Consider the following 15,311-nt stretch of genomic DNA (forward strand, 5'->3'; position numbering starts at 1 on the left):
AGCTAAGGATAATCTACAAAGCAAGACCTACTTTGTGTTGTTCCATCAAACACAAATGCATCAAAGTTTTGGTTGTAATGTGACAAAATGCAAAATATTTTTCAGGGTATTAAATGAACACTGATGCATTACTCACAAATGGGTGTGTTTAATAAGCTAACAGATGTTTCCTTGCTGTTGGGATTTGAATAACGTTTGAATCTTCCTAGCTGGTGTAAGGTGAACACAGTTCACTGACATACAAACCCAGCAGGAATCCTGGCATGCCTTTCAATAAAAAAAAAGACTCACAGCAATTCTCCAAGAGAATATTGGTAGACCAATGTGTAACAAACTATATTTTTACACTTCCTTTGAAATATGACAAGATCAGAAATGATAGCAGAATTGTTTCAAAGCATTTGTTTACTCCTAGCAACCCCCAACATTGTACTGATTATAATATTTTGTTAACCTCTACATAACCTCATACAAGTATGAGGTCAGCTGTTGTTTCTCCTTTGTGAGAATACAAAGCGAAGTGTTACTTTCCTGTCAGGGAGCCGCACACAGGCCTGTGTCCTTTGCCAGCACTGATTGAACCGCGGGCGTTGCCATGGCTACACGGTGGCCCAATGAGAGGCTCGCGGTTGTCAGCTGCTGAATGAAAATAACAGTGGCCATTTTGCGCATGAAGCCGCGGCATCATTCACTTAATAGCCAAACGGAAACGGAAGATTCTGACCATTTCTGGACGTAGGTGGTTCGGCAGAGTTTATCAGCACCGCGGTGCGACTGGCGCGCCTGTCGAGAAGAAAGAGAAGAGGAAGAGGAGGAGGAGGAGGAGGAGGAGGTATTGGGTGCAATACTGTCGCCACTCCGGCTGCTGTTGCGTTTGTTTGGTGAGAAAACGGACTAGGACAGGTTCCCCGCCTCACTTCCCTGGGCCTGTTGACCCCCCATGAGAGAGAGAGGGAATGAGAGAGGAAGCGGCGGAGAAGGAACTACTTTTTAGTTAGCTGAGCTGATCGATACCGAGCAGCGTTGAAAAACAGGTGTATGGTTTCATCACACGGATGCAGCACCGGCTCGCGCGTGTCGCCGAAGTGAGAACTTTTAATTACCTGGTTTCCTGCTCGTATCTAAGGTCGTTTTAAGGTAGGTGAGCACAATTTTCAACTATGTTGTTAACGCTCAAATAGGCAACGGACCAGCCTCGATGGAGGCTGAGCTGTATAGCAGGTAAACAGCTTAAACGGGACACTTCGTGTCCTTAAAAGCGTTACTGAGTGCAATACTGCCCTATTATAGACCCAATCCGAGGGACTCAGCTCAGTCGGGATGCGGTTGGTTGGCTGTTTCCATAAACGTGCATTCCGGTGGATTGCTGCTGCTGCTGCCTGTTCATCAAGGGAAGATGCGGTCAGGAAGATGGTGAAAGCTGCAAGCACAGGCTTCTAGGCATGTGGGCAGATAATTACCGAGTTTAAAATGTAAAAGAATGAGAGAAGGGCGTGAACCGAACAAGTCTGGTGATTGTAAACATGAACTGAAATATTCCCCTTTAACCCACACCACAGAGACCTGAGGGAAATCTCAGTTAATGTTAGCTTGGATTCACACAATGGTGCAGGCCATTAGTGTGGCAGGGGTAGCAGAGCTGGACTATAATCTCACTTTCTTACATGTACATTGCAAGTATGCAGTTATGTGCAAGATTATCTTGAGCTTTTTCTTAGCCAAAAAGGAAAGAGGGAAAACAAAACTAATATTATTTTGGATGGTAAATAAGGAAGATAAACATGTTACAATTCTAAAATCAACAATGCAGTTGTTTTCCACAAATTAGGTATAATTTCAGTATATTTTTGCTCAAACCTTATCGGAGAATGTTAAGTCTTTATAGAAGCAACATCAATTTATCATAAACAAATTAGCGTCTTTCATATAAAATGAGGGCAACACAAGTATTTTAAACCATACCAATGTGTATAAAACTAGACCATTTAAAAAAAAAAAGTTAGTGTTTTCAAATTTGCAAAAAATAAAGAAAAACTGTCACAGTGTTTAAAGTCATTTTAATAAAATTCCACATGGCTAAAAGAAGGCGGCCAACACTTTCTCCTTGCTAGCTGTGTGGAAATATGTTTGATCTTAAAAACATATGAAAAGTCATAGTGTGGCAACTACAGTTTGCAAGCTTATAGTCTTAAAGATACTTTCTGCACATTTAGCACTTCCAAAATGCTAAATTTAGCAGGAGTTTTATTCTATGTTTTTTCTAGAGTACGAAAATTGAAAATTAAAAAATAAACCTTATAGAATGCATTAGTATAAGAGACGCTAGAGATAATCATAGGACAATGAAAGCAAATGTCATAATTATGTAGGACTAAGACTAATGAGGATTTTATAGAGCATTAAAACAACTTACAATAAATCCTAAAAAAAAATGCAAAGACTTCAAAATACTTTAACTTTCCCCTTTTGCCCTTTGTCTCTTAAGTCAAACAGATGTAAAAAAAAGAAAAAAGAAAAAGGAAATTCCAGTTTCCTTCTGTTACCTGGTTTGAACTGATGATGTCATGAGGAAAAGATTGAAAAGGCCAGCGGTAGAGGCTGGTATCTGCAGGATCCATTTGAATGCCGTGTTACTAGGTAGAGTGGGGAGGTGTCCAGGGTGCACAATGTGTAACACTATCACTCAGGGAACCTCACCGCTCCCGGTGAGGCCTACCTGTGTGACTGCATGCTTTTCTCTTTGCTCTGTTCTGTTTTCAAAGTCGTACTTTATACTCGTTTGTGACCACATAGTCTGGCAGAGAGGAAGCAACACAGCAAGATGCAGCAATGAGCAACAGTTGGCAGTTGTCTGTCTCAGAAGGGGCTGCAGAACCAATAAACCTCTCAGAGGCCTAAATACACACTCCCACTGAGGAATCATAGCACTTTGACGTGATTAATGGTCAGTGAGGGGAAGTGTCCGTCAGCTTTAATTCACATCTGTCAGTTTAGGGTTACATAAAGAGAGAAAGTGTATTGTTCATATGGCAGAGGGAGAGAGTGATGGGAAGAAAGCTGATCAGTGCAGGCTAACTTGGAATAAAAAAAAAAAACATTTTGCTTTGAAATGACTTATTTATCATCTTGGTTCACAATCCATTGCATCATGTTTATATGACAGATCTAGTTTCTTATTTTGATTTTCTCCAAGGTTTAAGTATTTTGGAGTGACGCATATTTCGTCTGCTTTTTACTGCCACTTACTTAGCTGGAATGGCAGGGCCTTGCAGAAGCTGATAATGAATTGGGTGTTGAAACTGTATGGTGAGACCACGTCGACGCAGATACTGTAGTCTGGAGTGGTTCATAGGTCAAAGTGTCACTGCTTTTAAGTTTGTGTCAGTCACTACAAAAATAATCTCCTCTGGAATATTTTCAGATTCTTAAATTTGTTTATTTATTGTGAATAGTCAGTCTATACACAAAACCAGGTATTCTTCACTAAGGCTAAATTTACAACGTTTATGTAGATGTGATAGAGAAATGTATGTAGAGCCTCACTTATTGGTAGTTGTAAAGCAACGCTGATGTGAGATGATAAAGAGCAGGGTTGATGATGGGTTTTAGGTCAAGACTTCAGCGCAGGACTTTATTGGTCCCCTGACACAACGCTGATCTGTTCGGCTCCAGGGTTCAGTCATTAGCACCTGTCAGTTTTCAGCTTTTCACCATACCTCTGTGATCCGCGGCACATGACCGGAAGTTTCAAGGAGTCACGTGCTGGTTTGCCAGATGCAAGCTAGCTAAGTATTTCTTAAGTTTCAGTGTTAAATGTTGCTTAAGTCTCATTCATGAACATGTCAATGTGACTTTGACATTATCACACCCTCAGGGTCAAAAAGAAAGCAGACCCAGACAGAGCTGATCCAGGATTCATAAAAAAAGAAGCATCTCATGTCAGAAAAAATAATTAATAATTTGTTTTTGTTTGGTAAGTCACAGTGCAGGTTATTTTTTCCACCTACTTTTGATGTGGAAAGTAGATATACATTTGATATTTGTTTAATGGTTTCTGAAGGTTTTGTGCTCTCCCTGAACGAATTTATGACTCTGATTTTTGTGTCTTTTGTTTCTTGATTAAATCTGAGTTTAAAGAAGGAATGGGCATGAAGGGATTCTAAGGCTTAATAGTTTTAAACTGCCTGAGTGACTGGCGGTTTCTCTGACTGTATGGAAGATTGTACAATACAATGAAGTTTACTCTAGCCAGATTCCTGTGTATTTATATCAATGAACCTTTTTCTTACTTATACTACTATATACCACAATGGAAAGGCCACCTGCGAGTGAGTGAGGCAGAGCTGCACAATATATTGGATCTCTATCACCATCACAGTATCAGTGTGTGCAAAATCACAATTGAAAAATGAATAATTAGAATTAATATTAAAGAGAGCATAGCAAGCATCCATTCATTTTCTAACACACTCACACCTAGGGAGAACTTAGAGACCAATTAACCTAACTGTCATGTTTTTGGACTGTGGAAGGAAGCCAAAGTACCCAGAGAGAACCCACACATCCACAGGGAGAACATGCCAACTCTGTGCAGAAAGACCCCGGGCCAGGAATCGAACCCAGAACCTTCTTGCTGCAAGGCAACAGTGCTACAAACTGCACATCCCCATTGCAAGCATGATACACAAATATTCTGTACATATTTAGCATTTTGGGCAAGTTGGATAGACTGACTGCTGCCAAAATCCACACCTGATGTATGTTTTTAGTGGCTCAGATACTAAAGTTCACAGTGAACAGTCACAATGTATTGTGAATTTGTAAAGACAGAAGAGTCATGCAAATGGGGATTAATCATATTGAGTCATCTCAGTTATCAGCAGTAGTGTTGTGATTATTGTTCCTGATATCGTACAGTGACTGAAAATTTTTCCGACGACATTCTGCAGTTTGATTTTAAGATTTCTGTCACTGCTCAACAGCATATGGCTGCAGTTAGTTCCTGTCCAAAATCATTGTATAAATATAACAAACTGGGCCTTCAAGGAACACCATAGAAATCAAGTGTAAGCCTGTGACAATAAGAAACTAATCAATTAATTGCATGATCAATTAAAGTGAGCTGGATAATTTCCATTCTGATTGTTAATATGCTTTGAAAGGCAGTATTGTTTACAAAAACATCATAATCCAGTTTGTGCACAGTTTCAGTTGAGCGTTTTTTATTTTTGTTTCATTTGCTGTTTTTGGATGTTGTGTTTTATTTTGGATATTTAAATATATAACAGTTCAAGTATTAAGTATTCATTTTAAAATGAAAGTTTATTGGTCTTTGGCAGGGCGAACCTGCATTATTATGAATACATTACGTGAAAATGGTCCCAAAACAACAATATTGTTTTTTTTGGAATAACCTCCAAAACAATTGATCTTTGTTTTAGAGAAAACTGCACTGGCTGCAGTTTTCTGGTCAATCACCAGTCATGAATTAAAAACCCGAATCAAGAAAATCAAGACCGATTCATAGTTTTGTATTATTATTTTTTTCTGTCTTCACCCATTAACTGTCATGATGACACCGGTGTCCTCATGGACTCGTTGGATAACAGCAAGTGTTTTCAGGGTGACCGCTGAGGGATTTTAAAACACAAATAATTAATTTTTAAATTTTTTTATGGCTATTTCACTTTGTCCTAATTCAAAAATAAATCTTAGCAATAAATTTAGGATCAGCAAAATTTGCCTTAGTACAATTACGGTTGATCAGACTTAATCCTCACTTACAACAAATGAAGCTATATTCAATAACATAATAGGTCAAATTAAACTAGAAAATTGTAAGCATGTTATTTTAATAGAAATATGGGTAATTTTTCTGTTCAAATGAAAACAGTTGGTTTACAGTTTTCTTTTATATTTTTTGTGTGAATAACATGCTACCATAAAAATATGTTACTAATATGTTACAACCGTGAGAATCTCTTATTGACCCAAGCCTAGTTCGAAGGGGCAAAATAGCATGTTGCACAGTAGCTGTCTCACTGGTTTTAGGTATCCAGGCTCGAACTCGGTATGAGATGCTAATAGCAGTAGTTACATCATCATTCTGGGAATAGCAGGGAGTCTGTGGTCTAGAGGTGCTTCTGGCTGACCTCTTTCCTGTGTATATTCAGCCTGTGTGTGGTCATTTCCAAATATACATACCTGTATGGATTACACAGCGGGAGGATTAGAACTGACATGCTTTAGTTGACACGTATTAATGTTTACTGCTTTGTAATTATTTACTTATTTTGCCTTGTTGTTTTGATTAGAAAGAGGAGAAAATGCATATCACACATGTTTCTAGTGTGACATGTACTGTATTATATGTGATCTAAGATCACGTATATATTTGTCCAGGTAAGTTCTTCAGTCACTGGCAGTAAATCTGCTAGCAAAGACCTGAGAGAAGGAACAGGTTGACATTCCCAGCAGGGATTTTGAGCGGAAAAGGCCACCTCATATCCGGGCACTTCAAATCCCACTTCAAATCCCACAAAAAGACACAAATATGAAAGCACTCCAGGACACATCCGTGATTCCTGCTGGTTTGATTTTAACGTTTCAGAGGCACCCGGACCTGACGGGGTCTGTACCACAGAATAACCCCGTTATGTGTCTGAGTCTGATCGGACTGTATTCAAAGATGTGATTCAGTGTAATCACTTCATGTGAATACATATGTACATACGGTGAGGAGTGCACAATAATATATATGTCGGTGGTAAAATAGAGATAGTCAGCCCTGTCACTTAGCCATCCCCCTGCATCTGTATACGCTGAGGGGGTGAGGGAGGGGTGACTTTCCAGCCTTGTAGACGAGCATGCCTAAGTCTGAAAATAGCTGTATCTGATCACTGCTTCGCCCGAATGGGGAACTCTTCTTTTTTTCTTTTTTTTTACTCTGTCACTCCCTCCCTCTCTTTGGCTCTCTCCCTCCAACTTTCTCCTTCTCTGTTGTCTATGTGCTTCCCAGGCATTAAACGGGATACAGTCAGGGAATAAAGACGGACACCAGGAGACACTTAGCCTGAGAGGGGGAAAAACAGTGGAGGAAGGAATTATATCTCACCAGTCATCCTTATCTGACTTGTGATAGTTCCCAGACTTCTGGTTTTATGACGGTAAGAGTGACATTTTCTTTGCTTTGTGGATGTTTGCACCTGAGCTCTGCTGATATAAAAAATGTGTACTTATTTTTTTGTACTATTGTGTATTTTCATGCCAGAAAACCCCAAATGTTTTCAACTTTTGCAAATAAGTTAACATACCTAATTCATATAAACATTTTTAATTATATCTGGTTCAATTTCCCTCTTAAAAAAAGCATGTATACACACACACACCCACACCCACACCCACACACATATATATATATATATATATATATATATATATATATATATATATATATATATATACTCATAATAACAATGCTCCTTACCAGCTTTTATAGTTACTTGTTGTAAATCATATGATGTCTGTAACAGAATACAAATTAGGCGATCTGAATAGATTTTACAATCTATAAACCAGAAGGGAATTGTATTTATCTCCTCATTTCAAAGCCACAATTACAGAGCATGCTTTAGAGTTTTTGTTGTTTCTGACAGTTGACGAGGAAAAACAGTGCCGAATAAAAATAGTGCTTCCTTCCACAGCCACCTCAGGAATAGCATCGGAGAATAACTTTACTTTGGAAAGCTGCAAACAATCCAAGGTTTGATGAGCCGACACAATTTAGCTTTAAATTTAAGAATATGAATGGATTTGTTGTTAAGCAGTCCACACGACCATAGAGGGCAACAAGAATAGACTTGCTCAAGAAATAAAATATGACAACAGGAAGGAAGAAAGCAATAATATTAAAGACCAAAGCTGACGGAAAAGGTAGGTGTGGACATCAGCAAGGAAAATAAACACCTTTAGAGACTGTATTTCAGTAAATATTGTACATCACCTGTGTATATCTGCACATGGTTGTTCGTCAAAAATAAATATGAAAAGTAATGAATTGGTAAAGATGACAAAAAGGAAGCATATTTCAGCATATTTCCTGACCTCCTACCCGCTCATAGTTGTTCCATGTCGTCTCATTTTCACCCTGCCACTTCGACATACTTCCGTCTATTTTTTTACACTTTTCTTTTTCCTCATGCTCTCTTATTTTTCATTCAACAAAAGCCATGCACCGATCCCTCCATTAGACCAGTCTCAGAGGTGTTGTGGAATGTCACCTTGACCCCAGGGAACACAGTGAGGGGTGGTTCTCAGCCTCGCTTCAGAGCATGAACTCACCTGTGTGCCTCCGTTTGACAAACACTTTCTGCTCTGTAAACATCACTTGGATCTCCACTCTGCTCCCTGAGAAATATCTGTTGATTTTGCTGCTATTATCACAGATTCTGCCAGATCTATTGTGTCATATTCATTATGTATTTAGAACTTTTAAGATCAAATTTAAGTGAAATAAAATGTATGCATGTCATTGTTTATAACAAGATGTATAGAAATAAGGTTGAACCTCACTGCAGCTAAATATTTTTTAACATTTCTTGTTGAGGAGCAGCTGTTTTTTCTTTCTCTCTACAATTAGAATAAAGCTAAACCAGGAGCTCAGGATCATCAAGTCAATAAAAACCTCACTTTAGTTTACCTTTGCAGTTTAGATGTTCAGCTCTAAACACACATAATTCTGAAAACGTGTGTTGCATCTTCACATTTCAGAATTAAGTACTTCCTCCTTGCCGTTGTCTCTACAAAAAGTTTGTTGTTTTAAAAAGCTTGTAGTTATATTTCATTCACTTTGGGTTATTTTACAGGACTGTGTTTGCCCATGTTTGACATGAAACAGTGCCTAGTCTACAGGAGTCTGCTTGTGATGCTGTCTACCCCAGATAGATTATAAGAAAACAAGTGGATAAGGGCTTCGCCATCTTTGATTGTTCTCCCATTGTTTTCTACCTCGTGTTTTTCTATTTTCATTTAATTTTTCTATTTCTTCTTCTTTTGTTTTCCTCTCCATTAACATCAAAATCACATAAACTAACAACATTCTGGGTTCTATATTGGAATGGTAACATGATAAACCCTCAAATTGTCACATCCTATTCATTCACCCTACCCGCTGCCCTGACTTCGAGCAAGGGGAATTGTGTTATATAATTACATTAGTGCTCTCAGGCTGATGGCTCTGCTCGTTAGTGCAGTTGTGATGCAATCTGCAGAACACACGGCCCTCTGTTATTTGCAGTATGAGCAGTGAGTGTGCATGCAGGGTCAGCGTTTGACCCCCCATGTCCATTCATACAGCCAGAGGGGGGTCCGCTAATGAGTGGCAAGGTTGAACAAACAAGGCCGCTGGTTGAACAGTTACATTGCTCTCATAAAGCATTCCTTGTAAAGCGTCCTGCATCCCACAACAAGCAGCTTTGTGCTTGTGAGAGAGAGAGAGCATGAAATAATGTTTGGGATAAACTCTTGTGATATGTTTGTGTCTGTTGGCGCATTAAAGTAATTACAGCTTTTACTTTGATTCAACTGAATACTTAACATATTTCATACTTATTCAAGTGTGAAGCAGCTTAAAATTGAATTCCAGGCCAGGAGTTTATAGCGTTATGTAACAGAGATAGTTAGTGAACCTTTTGAAGCCAAACATTTACTTATTAAACTTGGTGGAAAATCTGTAAAATAATCATGAAATGTGACTAGGTTTCAGATTCAGTTCAATGCTCAAAAGATTCTTGCATCTGCATTCTTGTGTATAGAATTATGTGGATTAGATATTGATATTGATATCAAAATAAGTTTTATTTTCTGTTTATACACTTAGTGACTCATAATGTAAATTTTTTTTCCAGAGCACTAAGAAACCCTAGAAAAAAACCCATGTTTGACAGAAATACAGGTAACACATTTATATGTAGCAATATCTGTTTTTTGTAAAGTTTTGATATATAATATAAAAGAAGTGAAGGAAAAGGAATAAAAATATGTTTATTTAGCCTTTCTACCATGAGTGATCATTAATTATTGTATTGGGTGTAGAGTTGATCTCAAACTGAGGATGAAGAGTCGCTTTATTATTATTTCAAAACAAAGATGGAATAATAACAGAATTGACATTGTAATCTGATTTTAGCTTCTCTTACTGGTTTGAACACTTGGTATTTTAAAACCAGCAATCTCCCTATGTGTATTGTAGAAAGTGGACAGTTCCTTTTTAACAGTTTCTGTAATTTCTGTGCTTTTTTAAACATCTCACTGTTACTGAAAATAGCTAAATTTAAGTATTCTTGACTTCATCCACCAAAGAGTGTTGTTTCTCAAGCTGGGAGTGTTTTAGGTGTGGTGCATTCACTGAATGTCAGACCTTTCATTGGTTAGGGCTAATCAGTTTGGTCACTAGGCATCTCTACCTTTATTGTTGAAATAAATCTAGCCTTTCAGATTAAATAAATTCATCTAGCCAGACTTCTTCTCATTCCCTCTGGGGTTTTTTCTTTTCCCACAGCAACCCTTTACCCTCCTCATTTTACCACAAAAATGTACCACTAAAATAACTTGGCTCCAGTTCAGCGAATAAAGAATGCAGCAGTTCTACATTCTGCCTTCTTTTGGGCTTGCTTCTATCCATCCATCCATTTCAAACTAGATGTCTGGACTGAGATTTATGTCAGATCTCCTGGGAAGCTTTTTTCTATTAAAGGGGAATTTCTTCCCACATCTCAGCAGTTAGAGATTATAAATGGTGTTACTTTGCTCCCTGGAATTGAGTTTCTGAATCTGTGCCTGTTTGCATATGCTGTGCCATCGCTACAGAAAAAATGTTCACTAATGCTCGTAGATTTGTTTTGAACAGCTGACGGGCTTTTCTTCTTCTGTACAGGAAGGGATGATGAGAACATGTCTGTGTGATGACTTTAAAGTCTTTTAGGTCTTAAAATAGATTTTCTAAGGAGCTTAATCTGCTGACATGGTGTAAGTATCTGTCATTGCCAGAGTGACCACTCAGGGTCAGGGTCCTTGAGTGTTATCTCCAATAAGCAATTCCTATCTTCTGTTGTGTTACAAATAGTCACCAAAAAGGGATGTTTTGATAGTGTTGCAGTCCCTTCATTTTATGATTGAATCAACTTCATTTTGTCTTTCAAGGACCTGCCACAATTTATTTTCTTTTATCAAATTAAATTTTATAGTTAGTCACTCAAGGAAACCTGTAATTGACAGCTCCCATCTTGAAGAAATTCAGAATTCTGTATCAGTAAACATGATTGGTCTATTTATACATAAAAGTAAACATAATATAATGTGATGAGTTCAACATCACATTATATTGATGTTATAATGTGATGTGAAATAATAATTAAGATTATTTCACATCTTAATGCTGTTTCAGATAAGGTTTTATTAGTTTCAAAAGTGCTTATGTTTTGTTTTGTATCAAATGTTGCCCTTCCACAGCTTTAAGGGCAACCTTTTTCATAATATGCTAACTTTAGAAAAAGAAGCACATTGTTATATTCAACAGTTTTTTGAGTTGTTTCTGTCATCACTTCTTCGCCTTCCTAGCACATAAATAATTTCTAGTTGAGAAGTTGACGCCGGTCGGTCATGCAGCTCGGCTGAATGAGCACTGTGAAGGCGAAAGTTAGCGAGCTTGTTGAGTGTTTATGTTTTAAAGCAGAACCATATAAAGTGAATTTTGAATCCTACACTGAACTTCATTTTTCCTGTTCTGGAATATCTCTGCCACCTATTTCTGTACCAACATTTCAATCTTGACAAACCATTAATTGACAATTAATTTTAAGTTGATTAGTTTTTTTTTTTAATTCCCTGTAACCAGTTGCACATCAAATGCCACTTTCCTCTCCTACCTTTGGCTTTTAACAGTCCACAAACTGACTGAAGAGAGGCGCACAAATCATGTTTTTGCAACGATATATACAGTACATTATAAAGAGATTGCTTTTTTAATCATCTATAAGCAGCCTAACTGTTAGGGAACCAAGTACAGGTTGGAACTTGATCAAATTACCCTAATTAGCCTGGCTAATTAGTCAGCTGATATGCCCTAATATCATGACGCAGCGTGACAACTAACATAACATGCATTATTTTCTCAGTGCTAGCATGACTTCTTTATTACTGTGATATAGCCGAACACTATAAATGTCATACCCTTGAGCCCAGTATTCATGCACTATTCAGAACAGGAGTGCATGATAGTAACACACAGACCTCAAAGATGGTTTTTACAACAGCAGCAGAAAACAGAAAACACTGGCAGCAGTTTTAAAGACTACTGCTAATAATAAAGAGTAAATGTGCATCCCTCTTCCTCTTTACAAATGGAGGGGTTCACAGGAAAGGCAGGCTAATGCTAGTTTGCTTTTTTCCTAAGAATATCATAAATGACTATAATATTGAGCTACAAGAGTAGACACTAGATGAATGACACATATTACACAACTTGATGCATTGCTGCCCTCTATAAATCATCTGTCAAAACTAAAAGCTATTTTCCTGTTCATAAAATAGACCAACCACTGCGGCTTGTGGGCTTCATAAAAATACCTGAATTTGGACAGAGGCTGATGCTAAATACAACCTCTGTCTAAGATAAAAGATGCATATCACCATAAATTATTTCCTCTAGTGATGATCCTGATGATCATTAGTGGAAATGATCACTTTTACTACTGATCATTACATGATCACTAAAAAAAACTAAGAACACAAGGACTGATATCATTATTCATAGATGACAAGTGTCAGGAAACTGATACCATCTTTAGTCTGAACACTTTCTAACATTCTGACAAATTAATTTGATTCATTCTGAGAGGTTACCAATCATGAATGTTTTGAACCTCGTTTATTGTGATTCATCGTTTATTTTAGCATCTCTTCTAGTTTTGTGAGATGGCTAAATACAGAAATTCGTTCTATTATTAGATGTGTTTATACCATCTCTAATGCTACAGATCATGTAATGTGCATCGTGAGATTAGTTGAAATCAAAAACAAAAATTCCAATGGTTTTTAAAAAATAACCACATCTCTGTAGCAGGAAAACCTCAGGTATTAGGCTGTGGTGACTGCTAGGCACTAAAATATGTTTTTTTTTTCCTCCTGCATAGTTACTAAGAGGTCTGATACTGGAAGTTAAGCTTTTTAGTACAGACATATGCAGTCAGGTCTCAGCAGATTAATGGATCTTGATGGTTTGAGGTTGCACTTAACAGATTTCTTTGGCTTAAAGCTCCTACTTGTGTATTTGCAAACCCCTCTGCTATTACAGTCAGTAATTATATCCACACAAGTCTCCAGAGTGGCCCACCAATGTCTAAATTATAGACAGTGGAAAAACCAAGTAAGAAAATAAAAAATAACTTTCAGACATGGAAGTGGACCTACCAAATGCTTTGATCTTTGCAATTCCAAATGGATTTTGAGCAGCAAACTAGAAGGAATGAGTCTCTCATTAGAAAGTACATTTCATGTATCTTAAACTTAAAGTGGTAGAGAGTTTAATTTTGCTCTCAACACTCGTGTCTCCTTCGTTTCTTATAAATAATGCCATGAACATGTTGGCAATATATCAGCTGCATAATAATGAAACATTTATCCCACTCACTGATAAGCAAAATAAATTGTTTTGCACTTCAAAAAAACATCTTCCACTGACTCTATAAAAGGGTTGCACAGATTTTCTTGAAAGACTTTCAGAAGTTTGTGTGGACAAATGGAAAGCTCTCTAAAGCTGGACCGGTTCTTTCAAGTGTGCTGCCCGAACGTTACACCATGGTTGCAGCTGCTGTGTCGCCGTGGATCTGTCTCAAAGAAACATGATGCTGCTCATAATCTGACCATCATTTGGATGCAGACAGCCTGCGACGCCAGAGTCATGATTTACTCTTGTGTGTGTGACCGTGTGCGTGTATGTGGGTGTGTGTGGCTGAGGGTTGCTCATGTTGTGGGGACCTAAATCAATTACAGCCATGTTACGGAGACATATCTCCATTTTTTTGGTCAGAAGTAAAACGTAAATCATTCAAGTTTTGACTGTAAGGTTAGTGTGAGGGATTGGGTTTGGCAAGTGGTTAAGCTTAAAGTATGTGTCAAGGTGATGAATACAAGGTAGTATAATATCCCTTAAAGTCGAAATAGACTATATGTGTGTTTGGATGTTTTAGCATTTGTGAACTTGTAAACCCAATTTTTTCAGCAAATGCTACATTATGCTGTTGCTTATAAATCCCAAAATCTTGGCCCTGAAAAAGGAAGTGCTGTTTTAGGGTTACTCAGTTTTAGGATTAAGGTGTGAATTGAATTCAGGTCACATATAGGGTTTGGCATGTACTAGTAATAGTTAGACTAGAGGCTGTAGTCTTTGAATCCATTATTATCCTGGTCCAATTCCTGGCCTGTAGCAGTTTGCTGCTTGATTCATCTTCTCTTTCCTCCCTATTACCTGTCCAGTTGCTGCTAAATTAAGGCCACATGTGCCTAAAAAATCTTCAGAAAAAAAAACAAGTTGCCTCTGGAGTACTATTACTTTTTTCCTCACTATGTGACAGCTTCAAGATGCAATCAACACCCAGGTTAATGATGCTACATCTAGAAAAATTTTAGATCTCCATAAAGTCAGAAACAACAGGATATTCTCTGTCCTGGAAACCTGACTGTAACTCAGCCCAGTCAACTCCACAATAAAAAAAAAAAATATGGAAGAAACAAACTGCATATATGTGCATGCACACACATACAACCCTAACTGTCGTGCAACAGCTTGCAATATTGGAACTTCTCAGGGTTTCTTGTTGAGGTGACTTCGATGTTGTGAGCACCAGCCAGTTATGATCGGCATGACTTTGCCTGATGAAGTTGTAATAGAACTATTCTTAAATCAGCAGTTTGGCTGCATTTTTGCTTCCAGTAGAACCGATAAATGGCAACAGAGTGAAAGACACAAATAACATGCTAGCACTGCACGTTGTTCAGATGGTGAGAGATGTAGAAAGCATCACTGAACATCTTAGGAGTACATTGAACTACATCACTATTACAGCACATTCCATCAATAGCAACTGGGAAACAGTAAATATTACACTGCAAATCAGGCATAGTTGAATCATTGACCTAAGGTCTCAAGAAAAGGGGGGGGAAAAGAAAGACCTCAGTTTGTTGAGTTTATATTGATTTGAAAAAGTAATATTAAAATGTCATCCTGTCTCATTCACGTGACGTTGGTATCGTGT

General features: G+C 37.8%; 1 protein-coding gene across 4 annotated transcripts in view; it reads left to right on the top strand.

Moving 5' to 3' along the window:
• The first annotated feature begins 660 nt into the window (after positions 1 to 660).
• The window catches only part of sorbs2a (sorbin and SH3 domain containing 2a), a 59,873-nt gene continuing 45,222 nt past the window's right edge, over positions 661 to 15,311 (top strand). For 2 of the 4 annotated variants that reach the window (XM_028016644.1, XM_028016645.1), the window contains exons 1-2: positions 665 to 1,137; positions 7,019 to 7,166. The gene's annotated coding sequence lies outside the window, so the exon portion shown is untranslated. Of the gene's footprint in view, positions 1,138 to 7,018; positions 7,167 to 15,311 lie in introns of all 4 variants that reach the window. The other 2 variants (XM_028016643.1, XM_028016646.1) reach the window with 2 other exon arrangements.

This window comes from Xiphophorus couchianus, chromosome 5, assembly GCF_001444195.1.
Source record: "Xiphophorus couchianus chromosome 5, X_couchianus-1.0, whole genome shotgun sequence".
In the NCBI taxonomy this organism is placed as follows: Eukaryota; Metazoa; Chordata; class Actinopteri; order Cyprinodontiformes; family Poeciliidae; genus Xiphophorus; species Xiphophorus couchianus.